At 35.4% G+C, this 18,913-nt stretch overlaps 1 pseudogene across 1 annotated transcript in view; it reads left to right on the top strand.

Annotated features, from left to right (window-relative positions):
- Positions 1-14,541: 14,541 nt before the first annotated feature.
- Positions 14,542-18,913, top strand: part of LOC306798093 — a 9,614-nt pseudogene continuing 5,242 nt past the window's right edge. Inside the window, exon 1 of the transcript in view lies at positions 14,542-14,640. The product of the transcript in view is annotated as an uncharacterized misc_RNA (transcript). The remainder of the gene's footprint in view (positions 14,641-18,913) is intronic.

The raw sequence follows: 18,913 nt of genomic DNA, 5'->3' as shown, positions 1-18,913 counted from the left end.
GAGTATTTAGGTTGGAGGGAACACTGAATATATTACTAGCAGTTGAAAGAATATGATTTTTTTCCCCTTTCCTTTAATACTATCTAATCAGAATTTATTTTATTTACAGTAGGATTTTTCCTTCCAAATATATGATGTTATTTCCTCCTTCTCACTCATCATTTCAGAGCTTAAATGGTGACAAAATATCCTATCCAAACAGTAAGAGGTTGGAGTGGGAATTTCTCTTTAATTTCAGAGAGGAAAAAAAACTATTTGCAGTTAATATAGTACAAACCACAGTGTTTCCTGATGAGTTTGTTGCTTTTCTATAAATATGTTTCCCTATAAATGTTACTGCATGTAAACAACTTAAAACAAGACTTACCTATTAATCAAGCTGAAATTCTGCTACATAGGCAGATATCTGATTCATAATGCAGAAGGTATAACTGTCCTCCCTTACTAAATATTACAACATTTCTACTTACTAATGAAATACCACAGATGCAATATCTCATACTGAATAGCCACAAACTTATTTAAATCTCAGATTTTAATTTGTCAGCAATATTCCATGTTGAATTTAGACTAATTTCCAAGTGCACTATGAAACTTAAATTAGATCGAACCAGCCTACACTATTTTTTCCCCTCTTGGAAACCTTCTGGTGGGAAATTATATTCTTTGTATCTGACCCCAAGCATGACACGTTATATATTCCAACATACACCATGAAATTCATTAATATGGAGAGCATGTTAGGATTAATCTTCTTCTTATATTTTCTACCATTCCCATTGGTACAATGCTATAATTTATACATCTTTGTTCATTCAAGTGAATAAAAAATATTGTAAGCATTATGTACATTTTGTAACTGAAAGTTGAACATACAGACAAGTTGCACAGAAAGCTTGAAAATACTGACAGCTAGGGAATGTCTTATATTTAATTTTTCATTTATCTAATTGAAATGACATCTCAAACTTTTTACATATAGCTGATATTGCTGTAATAAAAAAAGTTTTCTTGAAAATATGATTTTGCAGTCAGGGAAGGCATTTCCTTGATTTTAGTCCTGTCACATCATTTAAAAATAAAGATAACCTATTTCCATTTTCCCCTAAGATTGCATGAGGTTTAAATGAAGCTGTCATGACAGAAATGTAGAATGTGAAGAATATTCTAAAAGATTACACAAAACTTTCACTTGTGCTGTGGCTCTGCCATCAAAGGCTATTTGTTCCAATTTTCATACTAGCAGATGATGCAGTGTATGTCACCATGAGTAGGAAAAAAACCAAAATTGATATGAGAGTGTATGGGACAGGGAGACTAATAATATAGTAGAACTGCTCTAAAATAAGCCCCAGTACAAGAAACCAACAAATGAAAGATTCAAATACAATAATCTCCCCCAAAACTTTCCTTGCTACCAGTCTCCAAATTAAAACAAGTAAAATTGCAATAAAAAGAGTATTTTTGTCATCAGCACTTTGGATTAATTTCTCTCAAAACACACGATTACCTTTCTGACCTGTGTTTGAACTTGGGGAGTTGTGATGAAGGATGAATAATACAGCCCACCTGGGAAATTTTGTTTTCAAGATGGACTGTCTCACCAAATAGCATGATTCCTGGTTGCACCAAAATGAAACCACCTCTCTTTTGTCCCACGAACGAGATGCTGCTGCCCCACAGGTCATGGTGCTGCTCTAAATTTGTGAGATGGCTTCAAGAAGCCTATAACAAATATCCTTCACTGTGTGTCTGTTAAAGACACATATCAGATCATTCTCATGCAAAGTTATCCTCATCCTTATGGATCCAGCAACAACAGGTAGAGTTTTCCAGGACAATATTCAGGATCATGTGGAATCAGAGGTTTTAAGAGAGAACAGTTTTTTCCTGCAGTTTTAAGGGGCATTGCATATGGTGCCATCTAGGACTTGTTGAAGCATCTTGGCCATTGGCATCAGAGTGGTGGATCTGGTACCTCAGCTAAAGGAGATTTTTGTCTTCCTGGAGCAATAGCTGTCCTGTCAAATGAATTCCATCTTTGGTATCTGAAGGGTGACATAAATAATATATGTACAAATCAATATAAAACCAGATTTTATTTGTTTTTCTAATATGCACACATGATATTAGTAGTTGAAAGCATATCTGTTGCGACTATAAAAGTAAATTATGAAGTGTTCCCTTAGGTCAGGTTTAGGAGGGACTGTGTGTTAAGTCAGTCTTTTAAACTATGCCTATCTTGCCTGTGAATTGAACAGTTTTAAATTACAGGAATACTTAACCTGAAATGCTACATTATTAATTTCAGGTACTATATCATAACTGATGTTTCCATGGATACAGGTTTTAGATATTAATTACAAATTGTACTGCTACTATTTGTGAACTCTGTGAAAATTATCAGTATTAATTCCATGGATTCTATTTTTGTGTTCCTTGATAAATGTGTTATGATGCTGACACTATTCAATTTGCAAGTCGGTATTAGCTACCTTCTTCCAGACTATGTTGCAATGACTCCTGCCAAGGAAGTATATGAAATATTGTCTCTTTTCTTTGCTAAAACAGCGTAAGAAAAGCTTTTGTAGAAGTAAACCCTGAGCTTTAAAGAATGACTTCTCCACAAGGTGCATGTCTAAACTTACTTCTACTACAATGCCAAGTTGGTGCTTTGTTGAGGCCATAACTTCCATGAAGTAGAAGAATGAAAAATTCATCTCTGCTAAAATGGAATTCTGCCATCACATTTCAAAGGATGAAAATGGAAATATGTAGCCCTTAAATCAGTGACAACTACTTTTGAGTTGTTAAAAGAAAGGAAATACTGCACTGTTTCCCTTTCTTTTATGAATTATCATTTTGGTTGGCTATATAAAGAAATTTTTTACTAAACTGGAAAATCAAAGTTCCAAAGGAGTCTAATTGATATTTGTAATACAATATCAGAGCTAAACAGGCTGTTCAATAAAATTAGGGGTCTACATTCTACCAAGATATCTCTTGGCATTCTTACATATATTGAGTTCTCTATTTTGCCATACTTTTCAACTCACTAACCAAATAATTGATAAAATTAGGTGGTTTTTTTCTAACTTGTTTTGATACCATGTAACAGGTTTCAGGCATTATTGTAATGGAAATAATTTTAGAACTGGGGTAAAACTGACACTTTTAGCAAAGGGCTCATATGATAATAATATCAACTCTTTTCTTGAACTTGTAAAAAAGAAAAATAGTAAAATAAAACCTAAATTAACAATGTGACGATCTCAGATATAATAATAAAGTTTAATATTTCCCTTTTAAAGGGATATCATGTCTATTTCCTGTGTTGTATGATTCTTGTCTAGTAAAAAAAAATGCCTGAAATTATCATGGGAATACTGAATAACACTGTTATCCATCAGTACTTTCGTTTTATAAGCATTAGTAACCAGTAAAATCAGCTTAGAAATATGATTTATTCAGCAGGGACACTACTAAGGGGAGTAAAAACATTACTGTGAGTGAGAGTTTTTATAAAATGGTTTTTCATTGAACACCAATCTCATTATGACTTTTGAAATTCAGACAAAAATACCATATTCTCCAGCAGAAAGATAAAAATTTCCTTCAGGATGCATCTCAAACTGAGAAAAAGAAAATATGTGTGGCTAGATTTCCCTTGGGCTATTAAGAAAACCTAAAACCCAGAAAAACCTTCCTGATATTTTATTTTGTTTTAAAATGGAATTAGGAAAAAAAAAAAAATCCCAGCACAAGAAGTGCAATGCAGTGGGTAGATTTAAGTGAGATTGACTTGCACCAAATCTAAAAATAATCATAATTAGTGTGTTTAGCACTAACAATGAGAACCACATTCTTTAAATAGGATCATATATAGTTAAGTATATTTATATTTTGATATCCAAACCAGGATTTACTGTTATAATTATCTCCCTGGCAAGAAAAACTTGCAAGAAATACTGAAAGCAAGAAACCCTAAGAAACTTCTGCTGAAATTGCAGCTGAAACACACTCATAGAAAAAATAAACACCCCCTCTTCACACCACACACAGTGCCCAAACAAGTACACTTTTCTTATTTTCCACTGGTAGACAGGTTGATTTTTCTCATTAGAAGAGGAGGTTTATATCTCTGAACCAAGAAAAGTAGGCATTAAGCAGAAAAGTGACTAGACATCAGAGCAGTGTCCTTTAATCCACAGTCTCTCTCTTTATTACATTACTTTTACTAAAATTTTGTAGTATCTATAGTGTTTCTGGTATCATCATCTACTGGATAGTACAGAGTGTGTCTGCTGCTTCTGTTAAACAGATTAAACACAGGCTACTAAAAATAAAACTTTTGTGAAAGTTAATATCTATTTCAGACGTTGTACTGAATAATTACAACTTAAATTAGTCTTGATTATCCTTCAATGTATAAATTTAAAAATGGGCCTGTCAAAAGACTACTTGCGAAATTTAAGGTAACACGTCCAATTCCTTTACTGAGCTCTGTATCACCTAGTGAGAAGTGGCTGTGTGTGTATGTATAAACAGTGTTGATATCACTGATAAAATGTATATGGATTGATATAACTGATAAAATACAGATGGAAACATTTGCCTTCTACCAAAAATACTTTTATAGACACAGTCTGGGAGCCTATGTAAAAGAATGCTACTCATTCAGGACCCACAAATGCTAGATATATTTACAGTTTGAGCATGAGATTAACTACTGCAGCATATATGCTTAATGGCAGTCATTAAATTTAAGTCTTTTAAATACAGAAAATCACAGAACCAGTATCAGCTTTAACCAAACAAGAAAACTTTTCTATACAGACTGTCTTCACAGATGGAGAGTTTGCTTCTACTTTAATTTTTTTAGTACTGGCAGACAAGAAGTGCATAATAATTAGAAGCCAACTCAACTAAATTCTAAAATTTCAACACTAGGAGTTTTAAAACCTTTTCAGCTCCAAATCATGAACACATACATTTGCTTCCCAAGTGCAGGAGTCTACATTAGAGAAAGACATCTTTTACTGTAGTCAGTTGATGTCTTGGGAAGAATTCACAAAGTTAGATACTCTTTAGAGGTCTTCCTTCCTTCTTCTTGCTAAGTAACTGGCATTTCTTAGTGGTTAATATAGGTCAATTATATGAATACTTAACTCCTAAGTTAAGTCACTCCTAAGTGACTTTAATCATACAGAATATACAGGAAAAAAACAGTGTGAAATAAGGTCTGAGTTGATCATGTGTTCACTCTTATTGATTTCTTCATTTCCATGAAATTAAATAGAAGTTATATTTTCAAAGTATAAAAATTATCTTCACTTAAATTTTTGATTTATTTTCATTCAACTGGAATTCATTAGACTAAAATGATGCTGTTAAAATGATGCTGTTTTAAATGTATTTTTTTCATCAGATGAATTTCTGAAATGTGAAGAAAAGACAAATGATGTGTTGTCTTTCAAATATATTTTTCAGGAGACATTTCTGCAATTTAATTTTGTTTTTTCTTTTTTAAGCTCAAAGGCATTTTGTTGATTGAAAACCTATATTTTCCATCAGTATTTTCCAAATTCCTTTTTCTGTTTTTGTGAATTTTGAAAACTATGCAATATGTGCTGAATTTCTTATCTTTCCTACACTTTCCTTCATGTGCCATATTCAGCACGCATGGTTCCTGTGACTCCTCATCATTACTTTTTGACCATTTACCATTTGGAAATGGTGCAGGACATATTCTAATCAGGTATCAAAACAAGTACAGAATGTGAACATAAAATATGTGAAGGAGCAACATGTGATACATCTGGATTTCATTTATTCCAGGATAAATACAATGACTTTCCAATCAAAACTCCACAACAACAAAATAATTTTTAAATCTCCTAAGTTTCCAATTGAAATAATTTAAAAAATCTCTCAGTGACTGTGACAGACATCTCCTGGATTGATTCTACACTTCTTTAAAAGCAAGCAAGCTGACTATTTTGTCCTGTTGGCTGAGTACTGTCTTGTGACTATGTCCATTTAAAGCACGCATTTTGAGCCACGCTAATGTGCAACTGCATGAATGTAAATACATAGAAATACTACCTCAGGAGCAATTTCAACTATTAGTCCAAGTGTGTGTTAAACACAGGGTATTTGGATGTGCAGTACTGCAAGCCTAATTAAACAGACAATTGCCAATGAAGCTTTAAAACTAGTCTTATTCCACATACAAAATAATAGCATACGCAATTTGGCATTGTCTTGCATTGTGCTTCACAGATTAATTTTTAAATAACAGCTCACTTCTTATGGCACTGCTTTTCTCTGAGAAAATTGCTGAACTTTCAGGTTTCATTTGCTTTTTCATATTTGGATTTATGATTTTTTTTCTTTTCAATTCTTTTATGGGAGTAATTTTCTTTACAGTTAAGAAAAAAAGTGTCAGGGAAAATTTTACTAAATATCTTTTATGAGTGTCTTTTCATCAGTAATATTGTGACAATCTTCAAAAACCCACATATATAAATAGATTTTCACAATTGGTCCATAGATTAATAAAATAAAAATAAAATAAAATAAAAAGAGAAAATAAAGAAAACAGCAACAAACTACAGCAAAACAACTAAAAAATGAATCCATCTTTTTTTTCTAAGTAGATTCTGTTCCATCAGAACACAAATGAAAACCCATGGGAGCAAGGGAAAAAAGAAAATATTTCAGATCACTAGGAAAAATATAGTATCGTTGGAGCAGTGTGCGCTGCTCTTGACAACAAAAGCTTTAGTTCAAAAGCACTGAGTAACCTAGAGAAAGCAGTTTCAAAATGGGTCTTTTTTGTGCCACTACTGTCACAAATTAGTTTATCAAGAGGAATGCACCAAACATTCTATTTTGCCATGGTCAATGCCTAATCACCATGTAATATTCATAGAGCTGGTACTCTAGGCATCATCTCCCCAGAACTGATCTTCAGTGGAAATTCACCATTGCCCAAGCTTGCCTTTTATCCATACCAATAACAGTCACTGCTTCAAATTCTGTTTTAGTATTTTAATTTAATTTGAACACAGATCCTCAGATCCTGTAGGCAATGCAAGGGAAATCAGCAACTGAGAATTCTTCACCCCTCCTTCTCTCCTCCGTAGCACTTCTGGCACTGATGCCAATGTCGTATCTCACAGATGGGGCTGCAGGTTTATTCAGACACAGGACTGTGTCTATTCCAGGTTTAGTGTTCTGAAAAACAAAGATGCTTTTTGGTCCTGCCTCTAGAGTTTTTGTTTAAACATGAACAAATTAATCAACTACCTGTTTAGGTAGGAAATGTTCCATTCAAAATTGCCACTGACAAATGTGTTTCAGGAAGCGTGGTTGTAGTTTGGGTTGTTTTTCATTTCTTGCTAGTTGCAGAAAAGGAAGACAGGGTGAATTAATTTGGGACAGAATAGATGGGAAAGATGAGATGGATCTAATTTAGAAGCTCTGTAAAATTGTTTCTCTCTTTTCCTTATGCCACTTATGACAGGAAAGCAAATGCATACGCATAATAATTCTGCTGGCATCAATGGACTTATTCTATGGAATAATTTGACCTTCAAATTCTAATTTTGCATTTCTTTACACCCTTTTGAAGTCACAGATACATGCCCTGAATAAACACAGATATTTTGTTTGTATCTACTTCTCATGTAGGTTGAATTAGCTTATTAAATGAGGAAGCTTAATGTGGGGTGACTTCACCACCTCAAATCACATTTTCCTCCACCCCCTCAAAGTCATATCAAAATTAATTCTCTTTAAAATATTGTAACTGTTTCTTTTGCAAAGATTCATTTGAGATTTAGAAAGTGCACTGTAAAGGTTTCTGTTTACATGTGATTGATGTAATTTTTATTAAAAATGCAGGTTTCAAATATAGATACAATTTTTTTGATTTATCTATGTATAAATGTAATCTTTTATTTGGATTTTATTTTTTAAACACAGTTTAAGTTGGAAAAGATTCTGGAAGTCGTGTAGGACACTTTTTTCTTTTGAAACACTGCTAGACATCTGATCTTTATTTGAATCCTGTGGCACCACTGCTAGCATCCCCAAAGGAAGCCATCTAGCCTTTCACCTGAACAGCCAGTGGCCTCCCAGTTCAACTGCCACACGCTACACATCCTCCAGCAGTTCCAGCAGAAGGGCCAGGATCTCTCCAGGGTCCTGGTCGCCTCCCCACTTCCATACGGATGTATCTGGTTAGCTCCAGAGAATCCTGAATGGTACTGGATGTTAATGTTTAGGCAGTCTGAAGAAGTGTAAGTTACTAAAGAAAGATTTGTGAAATTCTAATATTTTTTGTGTAGGGAACACTGTTTGGTGACATCTGCCTGTTTAAGCCACAACTTTCCTTATTATGTAGAAAACCCCTGCTTACATTTATTTAAACCACATTCAAAATACATGGTTCTAAACTTCATGGAATTGCAAATATTTGACACTTTTCTTTTTCTGTATCCCATCAAAGTGTTTCTCCATTTGATCTTTTGAAGGTGATTCCATTTAGTATCATTAAAGAACCTCAGGCATGTTCTGATACGGTGAACATCATTTGTTTGCCTATTTGTAGTTATTTATCCCTATGTAAGATATTCTGAGGTATCCTGGTATTCCATTTGACTGTCAACTTCCTCTTCTGGGTTATAAGACTTAGGTCTTAGACTTCTATATATTTGGGACTGTATTGACCAAATTTTTGGTGATTTCCAAAATGTATATAAGAACATCCGGAACCATGTGCATTTGAAATCTACTTGTCTTCTGGATATTTTTTTCCTGTTGGCTGAGATTACATCTTTGTCTCCTAACTTACTGATCTTTTTGCACAATTGCAACCCTATTATCAAGAAACCAGAAGTGCAGATTCCCAACAAAAGTTGGCTGCTAGAAAAGAAAGGCTATAGAACATCACATCAGTATTTGATTTTTGCATGTCACACACACTCTTTCCTTGGCTTAAGTCTCCTATGTGGTAATATTTAACTTACATGGTAAATAAGTCCTGCATTACTTGATGGTGTACAAACTGTTCTGATATCCAGGCACATAAGGATCTCTATGGCATTCCCAAATAATGAAAATATATCCAAACTTTTTAGAATATGTATGGTAGGCTGGAGATTGGATAGTTATGTTAGAGTTTATCATTGTGGTCCACTTCATTTTAATATTAATTTTTGGATTGCAAGATGCAAAAACAAAACAAGAACTTAACAGTTAGTTTAAGAGCTATCAATTTGGGATTTTATAAGTAAAGAATTCTCAATGTAAAATATTTTATAAATATCCTAGCTCTCAGAAAATTTTATTTCTTAAATTTTCTCAGTCCTACAAAATAGTATATTGAGGAATTAGAATTAGCAGAGCAGAAAATGAGTGCTTGTCAAAAATCCTGAGTATAACTCATGTCTTATTCAGAAAGAGCAAGAATAAATGCATTATGTAATCTGTAGTAATATATATTTATACTTCTTGCTTACATTAAAGTTATATTATCAGGCATTCTTACTTCTGGAAAAAGACTCTATGTCTGTCCTAAACATTAGTGTTCAATACTTTGAAATTCTGGATACAAATGATTTCTTGTCAGTTAGTGACTCTGCTTTTCAGTACAGTGGAATTCAAAGCTATTTTATAGGGAGAATATAAAGATTTTCAAAACCTATAAATGTATGCTGTGTACATAATTTGAAATTCCTGTCCTTTGTAAAATTAAGAAAAATTCAGCTGAATAAATATCACTTGAAAGAGAAATTTTGTTGTGCAGATCTACTTTTAAGCAATGAATTCACTGCATTTACAGAATAACACAATATTTTACCTTTGTGCTACTATACAGCAATTATGAGCAGGAAAATCTATTTTTGCAAAACACTATTTTAATCAGAATCTGTCAGAAACTGTATCTCTTATACCTTGAAATTATATTCATAACCTGGCATTCTTCCAGATTTAATACCTTGTTAATTTAATATCAAAATACAAAAAAAAAAAAGTGTTAATATTTCAACTTAATTTCTGTAATAGTTGGATTTTGCAATTTAGATAGCACACCCATGATTATTATGAAATAAAATTACCCAAAGTCTTCATAAAAATTATTGTCAAACATTTAGGCTTGCATCAAGTGTGTTCAGATGTAAATTAATTATCTAGATATTTCTGTCTGTATTTCAGTCATAATTTCAGATACAAGAGTAGTTCTTGGGGGGCACCAAGTGGGGGCACCAACAGACCATGACCCTTGTGCAGTGCAGACAGAAAATGAAGACAAGTCAAATTCTGATGGCCTTGCAAATTTTATCAAGTTGCATTACTTTTATTACCTTTAAGATCATTGTCCAGATACAAATTGACCCTTATATAATTTTTACTACTACAGAATTTTATTGCACATGCATACAAGTTTAATATATTTTCCTTCTTATGAAGTTATTAGATGCTAGGTTGATGAAGATGAGTATAGTAACAATTTGAAGTGGAAAGCAGGTTAATATTATTCTACACTACTTCACTTGCAGCTGTACAGGTTCAGAGTATGAGAGTCACTACTTTGTACATACATATCTCTTCCATTGTTTATTACCAATTTAAACTGCAGTCCCTTGTGCAGTGTGATTAACAGGCAAAATCCTGTGCTTACATCACACATTTTTAAGGGATTGAGCAGGAGACAATTGACACAATGAGGACAGTATTACAAAACTAATTTTAGCTGCTTAAATAAGTGACAGTTGACAAGGACTACCAGTAAACGATTCAATAGGTCAAAGAAAAAATCAGAAGCAAAAGAGAGAACATGATGTAAAGGAAATGGTTGATAAAAGACACACTCCAGCCTTATGGGGAGACTAAAGAAGAATAGAGGAAGATAAAGACATTTGTTGTTTCTGCTTCTGATAACAGCAGAAAGAGGAAAGTGAGTCTGTCAGTACAGCATTTTCAGGAAAAAAAAAATAAAAAATAGAATGGTGCTGGCAGCAGTCAGGCTAAGTTTGATATGTTAAGACATTTTAGAGGAGACTGCCACTGAGATTTTCAATATGTTCCTCTGCCTTACAAGGCTGAGATAATGTTTTTTAACATATTCACACTTTGGCAGGTTTTACAAACCAAAAGGATCTTGAGGAACCTTAGAATATTACCTGTCTCTGCTTGAATGTTTTCCTTTCCATAGGTTTTGTAACTCTATGTTGATTCCATGTCTGCAACCCAAGATTAATTCACACGGCAAATCAAGGGAACAATTTGGGTAGTGTCATGTAGTCATATGTCATGTAGCACCATTTAAATTACTAAAATATATGTAGCACCTGCATTAGGCTGGAATATATGATACAGGACCTTCAGGAGGATTGGGAAGTCTCTGGCTGTTAGGTATCAGTCACATGTTAATATGCAATATTTAAGATGCCACCTTGTTAAGACAATAGAATTACACACCTTTCTTCACTTTTAGTAAGCATGCAGGTAACAGATGTAAGCCTCATTTGCTCCCTAAAATCTCCCACAAGATTAGATTTTCTATCTATGCAAATAGTGACTCTGTTAGGATAGCTCTCTGTGCATTGCATGCACAAGCAGAACCAGAAGATAAGCATGCTGCAGTATAGTACTAAGACAAAAGTTATCTCCCAGCAGGGTGTTTGTTTTTTGTCTGCAAGAACCTCATAGGGGAAAAAAAAAATCACTTTAGAAAGCTGTTTGGATTTCAGTTCTAAAGCCTCTAAGTCAACCTTTCAGATAGGCACAGTATACCATTGATAGCATGCTTATCTCATTGCACCTTAATTTAGAGGTGATATCACTGAAATTATTAAGGTCACACACATCCAAGCCACTGAGAGAAGAGAAAATACAGAGATCTAATGAATTATGGAAAAACAGCATTTCTCTTGGAATTGCTGTTCCTGTTTTCCAGGTTACATATTTTGCAACAAATTGCACATGCTTCAAGATTCCAGCAAACTCTGCTTGTATTATCATGTACTCCCTTTGTTAGCAGAGGTAAAGAATTTAGTACTAAAAAATTGTTTTGCATGTTTGGGTCTACACTGAGCAAGTGATACTTTTTTTTTGCTCCAAGCATTTTGCATCATCTAGATAATGTTGTGATTTGATCTTGATAATCACATGAAGTCTATTCTGCCTCAGTTACTAATGGTGCTATTTTGATATCTCCTTCTTAAAATACTAGTTTTCCCAAGAAAGTTATAGTAACATCTTTGAAGACTGAATTTTACTGAAAAATTTAGAGTAACAAAAACAATACAAATAAAATAATAGAAGCTTGACAAGGTGTTTTCTGTCTATCCTAGATGGGTTAATGATACTAATAGCCTTCTGGAGGTGCAATATTTGCTCTAACTTAAACCAGGAGCAATATAAAAATTAACATCTGGTCCTCAATCATCAGAGAAACCTCTTTAACAGCAGAATTTCTATGTGAAATAGTAAAGGAAATAATTATTCACTAAACTACTACACTATTCCCTTTTATATGCTTTTGCTTAGCTATGACTCCGATTCACAAAGAAGCTTGGGCACAGAAGGGAATTTACAAACCTGGATCATTCACTTTGAATTCCTGTAAAATACAAGGAATGATTTTGATTCTATTATTGGGATACACAGAGTCTATCTTGATGAGTTTGAAACTAAAACAAACCACAAAGAATATGTTAAAAACTTGTCCTTAAGTTAACATCAGGGTAACTGTCTGGGTTGCATGTGTGCTAGCAAAATGAACTAGTACCTAGACAAATTGGAATAATCTCAAGTCCTGTAACAGAGGCCCATTCTGAAAATAGATCCTCATCCCATTGTTTCAGTTTGTCAAGATGTCTTAGTGCCTACCCCTCCTCCAAGAGATCAACACTCCCACCTAAACTTGGTGTCATCTTTGAACTTATTGAGGATGCATTTGAATCCAGTTGTCAAAGTCATCAATAAAGTTGTTAGTACTGTCCCTAATACTGAGCCCTGGGGAACACCACTAGTGACCAGCCACCAGCCTCTCTCTGGGCCCAGTCATCCAGCCAAAATTGTGCCAAGGAAAGAGTGCACCCATCAAAGCAATGTGCAGCCAGCTTCTCCAGGACAATGCTGTGAGATGGAGTCACACGCTTCACAACAGATACCCAACACGCACAGCCTTTCCCTTATCTACTGAGCATGTCACTTTGACATAGAAGCAGAATTTAATACTACTTTCCCCAATAATTCAACCGAGATATGCATGAATTGAAAGGACCAGTTTAAGGCCTAAACTTCCCTTGCTTTAAACAGTTTGATAAGAGAAAAATACATGCATGAATTAGGCAGAATTTGCAGATAAAATAATTACATGTAGAAAGGCACACATATTTCATAGATTTTTCTGAGTCTAAATCATGCCCTTTTGTGTTTTCTCTTAGATGTGAGCAATAAAAAACCTAGCATAAAGAAATATGGACATAAAAGCAATGCAGTAAGCAGCACAGATTGATTTGAACATAATTACCCTGGGTTTGGGTGCATGACTTTGTTTTTCTATTATCAATCCAGTATAAAACAGAAGAGTTCAATGCATGGAATCACCTTTTCAAATCCAGCAAGTAAAGAGACCTTGAATTGCCTGACAGTAGTTTCTCTTACATATCTTGAAATTTAAATCTTCCTTCAAATATTTTTTTTTTTTTAGTAAAAAGCCCACCGGTATATAGCATCCAAATTTGGTCTTCTGTAGACAACCAAGCCTATATTTTCTTGGTCCCACAACTGAGTGTCATCTGAAGATATATTTTGTGAAATACTGACTTCAGCAAAAAGAGTTATAGAGATTTTTATACCAAGTAGAGTGTTAATAATTTTTTTTTTTATAGGAAGTAGAGGAGAATATTCAGAACAATTGGGGAAAGATTCCTAGAACATACCTAAAACTGAGCAAGTCACTTTAGGTTTCTGTATTCAATAATAAACAAGTGTCACGGCACAGTCCACTCATTGGATTTAAGGAAATATACTTGGATTTACTCTGGTGATGCACAGGAAAAACAACAAAATTCTCAGAAGGGTGCTTTTTCTTGCAGCCTTCAGAACATTCCACTGAATATGGCACACAGTAAATTTCAAATTAGCGATCTTTAAGTTATGCAGACACACCAAGGCACGTAACAAGGCATTGACAGGAAATTTTGGTCGTGCTTACAATACCTTGCAGGAAAAAGATGAGATAAGAGAGGGAAGAAAAGAGAAAAAGAGAAAAAAAGAAAAAAAGAGAAAGAGTCACCACTTCAGCATTCAGATTCAGCATTGTCTCAGCTGCTTTCAAACCCAGGGGTAGTCAAGTGTGCCTCACAGCACACCTCACTGTCCCGTTACCTGTTCTAGTCTGCTGGGGCCCTCCTCCAGGCAAGTTTATGCTGATTTCAGCACCAAAGTCCCATGTCTCGTTTCATACATGTCCAGAATGTTCCTGTCTGGGCCAGGCAGCCAACAACCCCCATTGCAGCGATGGTCAGTGCTGCCTTTTCCAGCACTTGCACTTCACAGCGCAGCACAATAAGACTCAGGGGTGCAGGGGGAGCAGAGCTCAGTCCCACCTATGCAGAGGTAACCCTGCTCCCCACCACTTCCAAACTGGTTGTTTTGAGCCAGTCAGCCTCTCCTACAGTCTCTCACAATGAGGAACAATTGATGCAGTCTATTTCAGATGCCAAATTTCAGACAAGATGGATTACATCCTTCAAGTATCCATTTCATTGTGAAGGGATTCTATGAAACTAATCCAAATGTAGGGTATTTATCTGACTTCAGGCTCTGTTGTGGTGTTATTCAGGGATGCAGATTAAGAGCTCTGAGTCTAGTAAACTGTTAATGATGCTTAGAAAGGTTATGAGTTTTTTTTAAAGCACGTATAATTAAACGAGGACTTTGATTTCAGGTGTATCTTTGAGGAAATGATCTTTTGCTGTTATTAAGAATGATGAGGAGAGCTACAGCTTCAGCCTGTCTCTGATTGAACAGGTAGGAGAGGAAGCATGAAATGCTTTGGGATGTTAATTCTTCCTTCATATTTATGTCAAATCAAGTTAGGAAGATACTGTAAAATGTCTTTTCTCTGTCCGATACTGATTTGGTATGTTCCAGGAAATTAGGTCTTATTCTTTTAAATGACCTGCGTGCTCATGACTATGAATTTCACAAAGTAATTTTCTAAGGAAATAGAAAATGCTATCAACATTTAATTTCTGGATCATTTATTGCATTTTGCCTTATGGAAAGAATGTAATAAAAGAAAATTTCACATTTGAGATGGATGTGGAGATGTTCTCTGACAGCTGCTTTCTACCTCTGTTACGTGATGCTGGATTCTAACTACTTTAATCATCGAAAATACTGATATCTAAACTTTGCTAGTCAGCTTGAATTAATTAACAAAACTATCTAGATGATATTACTGATTCATTTATTTCTCTTAGATGCCTATATCAGTAGATATATATCACCCTGGAGATACGTATTTCCCTGACATGACTATGAAGAAGGTCTGTCATGACTTTCTTGCATTTAAATACTTAGCTGTTAGACATCAGAATTTAGGTGAGATACATTTCATGCTGTCTGAGTGAAAATAAACAAAAAAAAAAAAGAACATGAAACCACCTAATTTGTCATTTTTAATCATACATATATAATATTGCATGTATCTATTATGCTGTATATGTATATCTATAAATGGTACATATGAATTTATAAATATGTTTATATTATATATATAGCTTGCAGTTAACAACCAGAAAGATTAATTTATTAACTGTTATTATTTAGGAAGAATAATAGATTTCTTTAGCATAATCATTCATGTTAAAGTGCAGCTGAATTCTTGCAATATTCCTTGCTCTAAAACAATTGCATGGGTGAATGCACAGCAGTTGGCAAAGCAGTTCCAACAGTATCACACCTGTCCAAAAGAAGTGGTGGCTTTAAAATACATACTTTTTTGCAGTTGTGATTAGTTGCAGTCACTCTCAGTCAGTTCACATTTTTCGATGGAGAAAGCTGGTCTCTAGAAACAGGCTGCTGAGCCTGTGTACTAGCAGATATACATACTAATGAGTGTGGAAAGAGGTTGCCTCCACAACAGAGCACAGAAATACATTAGGGGGAGGGGGAGCCCAAATAATACTCTGCCCTTATTACTGATGATGAGGAAAAAACAGCCTTTGTTTAACAAGAAGCTGGTTTTCAGCCAATATAGTCTGATGAGAAGCAGATCCTCCAAGGTGGGATAATGTTGCTTATAACGCAAGTGTGCTCTCTTACACAGCTTTCCTAGTCACAAAACTTCCACTGGGAAGGTATTGGTACATCCATACATAGGCTTGAGGGACTTTATCCCTTCTGATGAAACACAACTGTTTAACTATGCTGAGGTGAGAGGCAGCTGTCATGTCTTAGAGGGGATCATAAATCATCAAAGAACCCCAAAGTGTCTGCAGAGTCATTTCTGGTGTCTTTCACCAGAGGACTACACATGATCCACAGTATTGCAGTAGACAGTGTAAAATTTCCCCCCCAGGGGAGGAACCCAGACATTCCCATTTGAACATTACCCCACTGAATTTGGTGGTTTGGGAGCTTCCTCCATGCCTGATGGATCAAGAGTGTGACCAATGGATATAGAAACTGTAACAATCAAGCCTTGTTGCTTGATTCACAGGGAGTAATACTTTGCCACCTGCTCTTATCCTTTGTTTCTCTTTCTTTCTTTTCCTTATAAGTTTTCTTAGCTCCCTTCAAACCCAAACCATTCAATGATTCCATGATATATGTGGCGAACATGTGTGACATATATGCATGAGCCTACTGATTGTATATGCTCAGCTTCACTATAGGCTGCACCTGGGAGCACAGAGCTGCAGCAGCCTCACCTCTGTCAGGCTGCTGCATCTGGCCCAGCGTTTTTCTCTTACCATGCTGTCCTGGTTTGAAAGGACAGGTGTCTGCCAGTAAGGGCAGAAGTTTCCCTTTTTGGAATAGAGACTTTGGTTCCACTCCCCTCCCCCAAGTATTACGATTGTTTGAATCAAGGACTCTGAGGCAGAGATAAGGGGGGTGGGAATAACAGCTCTTTTACTAATATATCTAACTATACAAACAGAAAACAATAACAGTTAAAATTGCTAACAGAACGAAATAGATAACTCGGTGTCAGTCCCTTTAGATGCAAGCACGCTGTCTCTGTGCTTAGTCCAGAGCCCGGATTTGCCAGAGGGCAGACGGGAACGAAGGCAGGAGGGAGGGGGGAGGGGCAGCAGCGGCCACGCTGGTCCTGGGTGGGAACGGGCAGGAGCGGCGGCTCCTCGCTCACCGTGTGTGTCCGGGGGACCAGCTGTGTCCGCAGAGGCAGGAGGCTGGAAACGGGGCAGATGCAGGGCAGGTGATCGCAGAGGGTCTGGCTCTGCTGTGCTCGGCCGCGTGGCTGAACGATCCCAGGCGTCCTCCTCCCGGCTCGCCGGAAACGCGAGTGCCCTCCCGGAAGCCTCAGAGGCCCCTCCGGGGGCCGTCCCCACCCACCCCCTTTGTCTGGACCCATCAGGGACCCTGGGTGTAACCCGGCCAGCTCCATTGGCATGATAATGGGAAAAATTCTTTCAATTGACACAGTAACAGAAACACACTCAACCCCCAACACATGCCCTCCTACTTACATATGTGGCTTTGAAGGCGAGCTCTTCTCCACATCTGACTGCTCAGATATAACTGAGTGAATGCATGGATACACCTTTAAAAGAAAATGTCCAGGCAAGTGCCCATGGCTGTAGCCTTTCCCCAATGGATCCACTGTTCTTTCTCAGAACTCAGGGTATGCCGTATTTCATCTCTTTTCCACATAAATAAGGTGAGGATGAAGCATAATGAGGCATGACTCAGTCTTTCTGAAATGTTAACAACATTGCCCTATGTTGTATTTCCGTTTGTTTTACAAAAATAATGTCTTAGATTTCTTAACACTTTTTATAATAGCAAATACTGTATGTTCTGTCCTTGGGATAATCCTTTCCTCGTGTCACTTCCATGGTCTTTTCACATTTTAAAATTCAAATATTGGTTCTGTAAAAAAAAAGTTCCAAAAATACAGAAAATATTTATTATTCACATTTTAAAACATTGCATGAATCAATTCATTTAGATTTATTTCAAGTAGCATATGTCTCTTGAGCCATTGAAAATACAGGAATTTTCATCAGTATATATTAATGTTTCTCAAAAGTCTAAGTAAAATAATGCATCAAATAAAAAAAATCCATAATTATTGCTAGTAGCTGTTAGTTACTGTAATTTATGATTAAAAATACTGGATGTCTCCTACATATTTATAGTAGGCAATATTATTTCAGCACTTATGAATAATAAAAATAAGCATGCTTCCCATATGGCTGATATGAATTCATTACTACTCTTGTTAAAATTCGAGTTAGAAACTCAGAAAGCTAATTGTGATTTCTTTTTCTGTGTTAAGTGAACATGCAGAGATATGGCAATTACTGCTTTAAGCTTTCAAAGTTTACAGACATTAAGTAGAATAACAAATATTTGATACAAGTGCAATAATTAGTGAGCAGAATATATGTTTTATTCAAATTTTCCTTCTACTGAAATAGCCTCCTCTCTCCTCTCCTCAATTCAATCTCTTTCTTTTCTTTCTTTCTTTCTTTCTTTCTTTCTTTCTTTCTTTCTTTCTTTCTTTCTTTCTTTCTTTCTTTCTTTCTTTCTTTCTTTCTTTCTTTTCTTTGTTCTTCTTTCTTTCTTTCTTCTTTCTTTCTTTCTTTTCTTTTCTTTCTTTCTTTCTTTTTCTTTCTTTCTTTCTTTCTTTTTTTCT

The sequence above is a fragment of the Erithacus rubecula genome (assembly GCF_903797595.1).
Source record: "Erithacus rubecula genome assembly, chromosome: 1".
Classification (NCBI taxonomy): domain Eukaryota; kingdom Metazoa; phylum Chordata; class Aves; order Passeriformes; family Muscicapidae; genus Erithacus; species Erithacus rubecula.
Note: the sequence above shows the minus strand (reverse complement) of the source record. Positions and strands in the feature narration are given on the sequence as shown.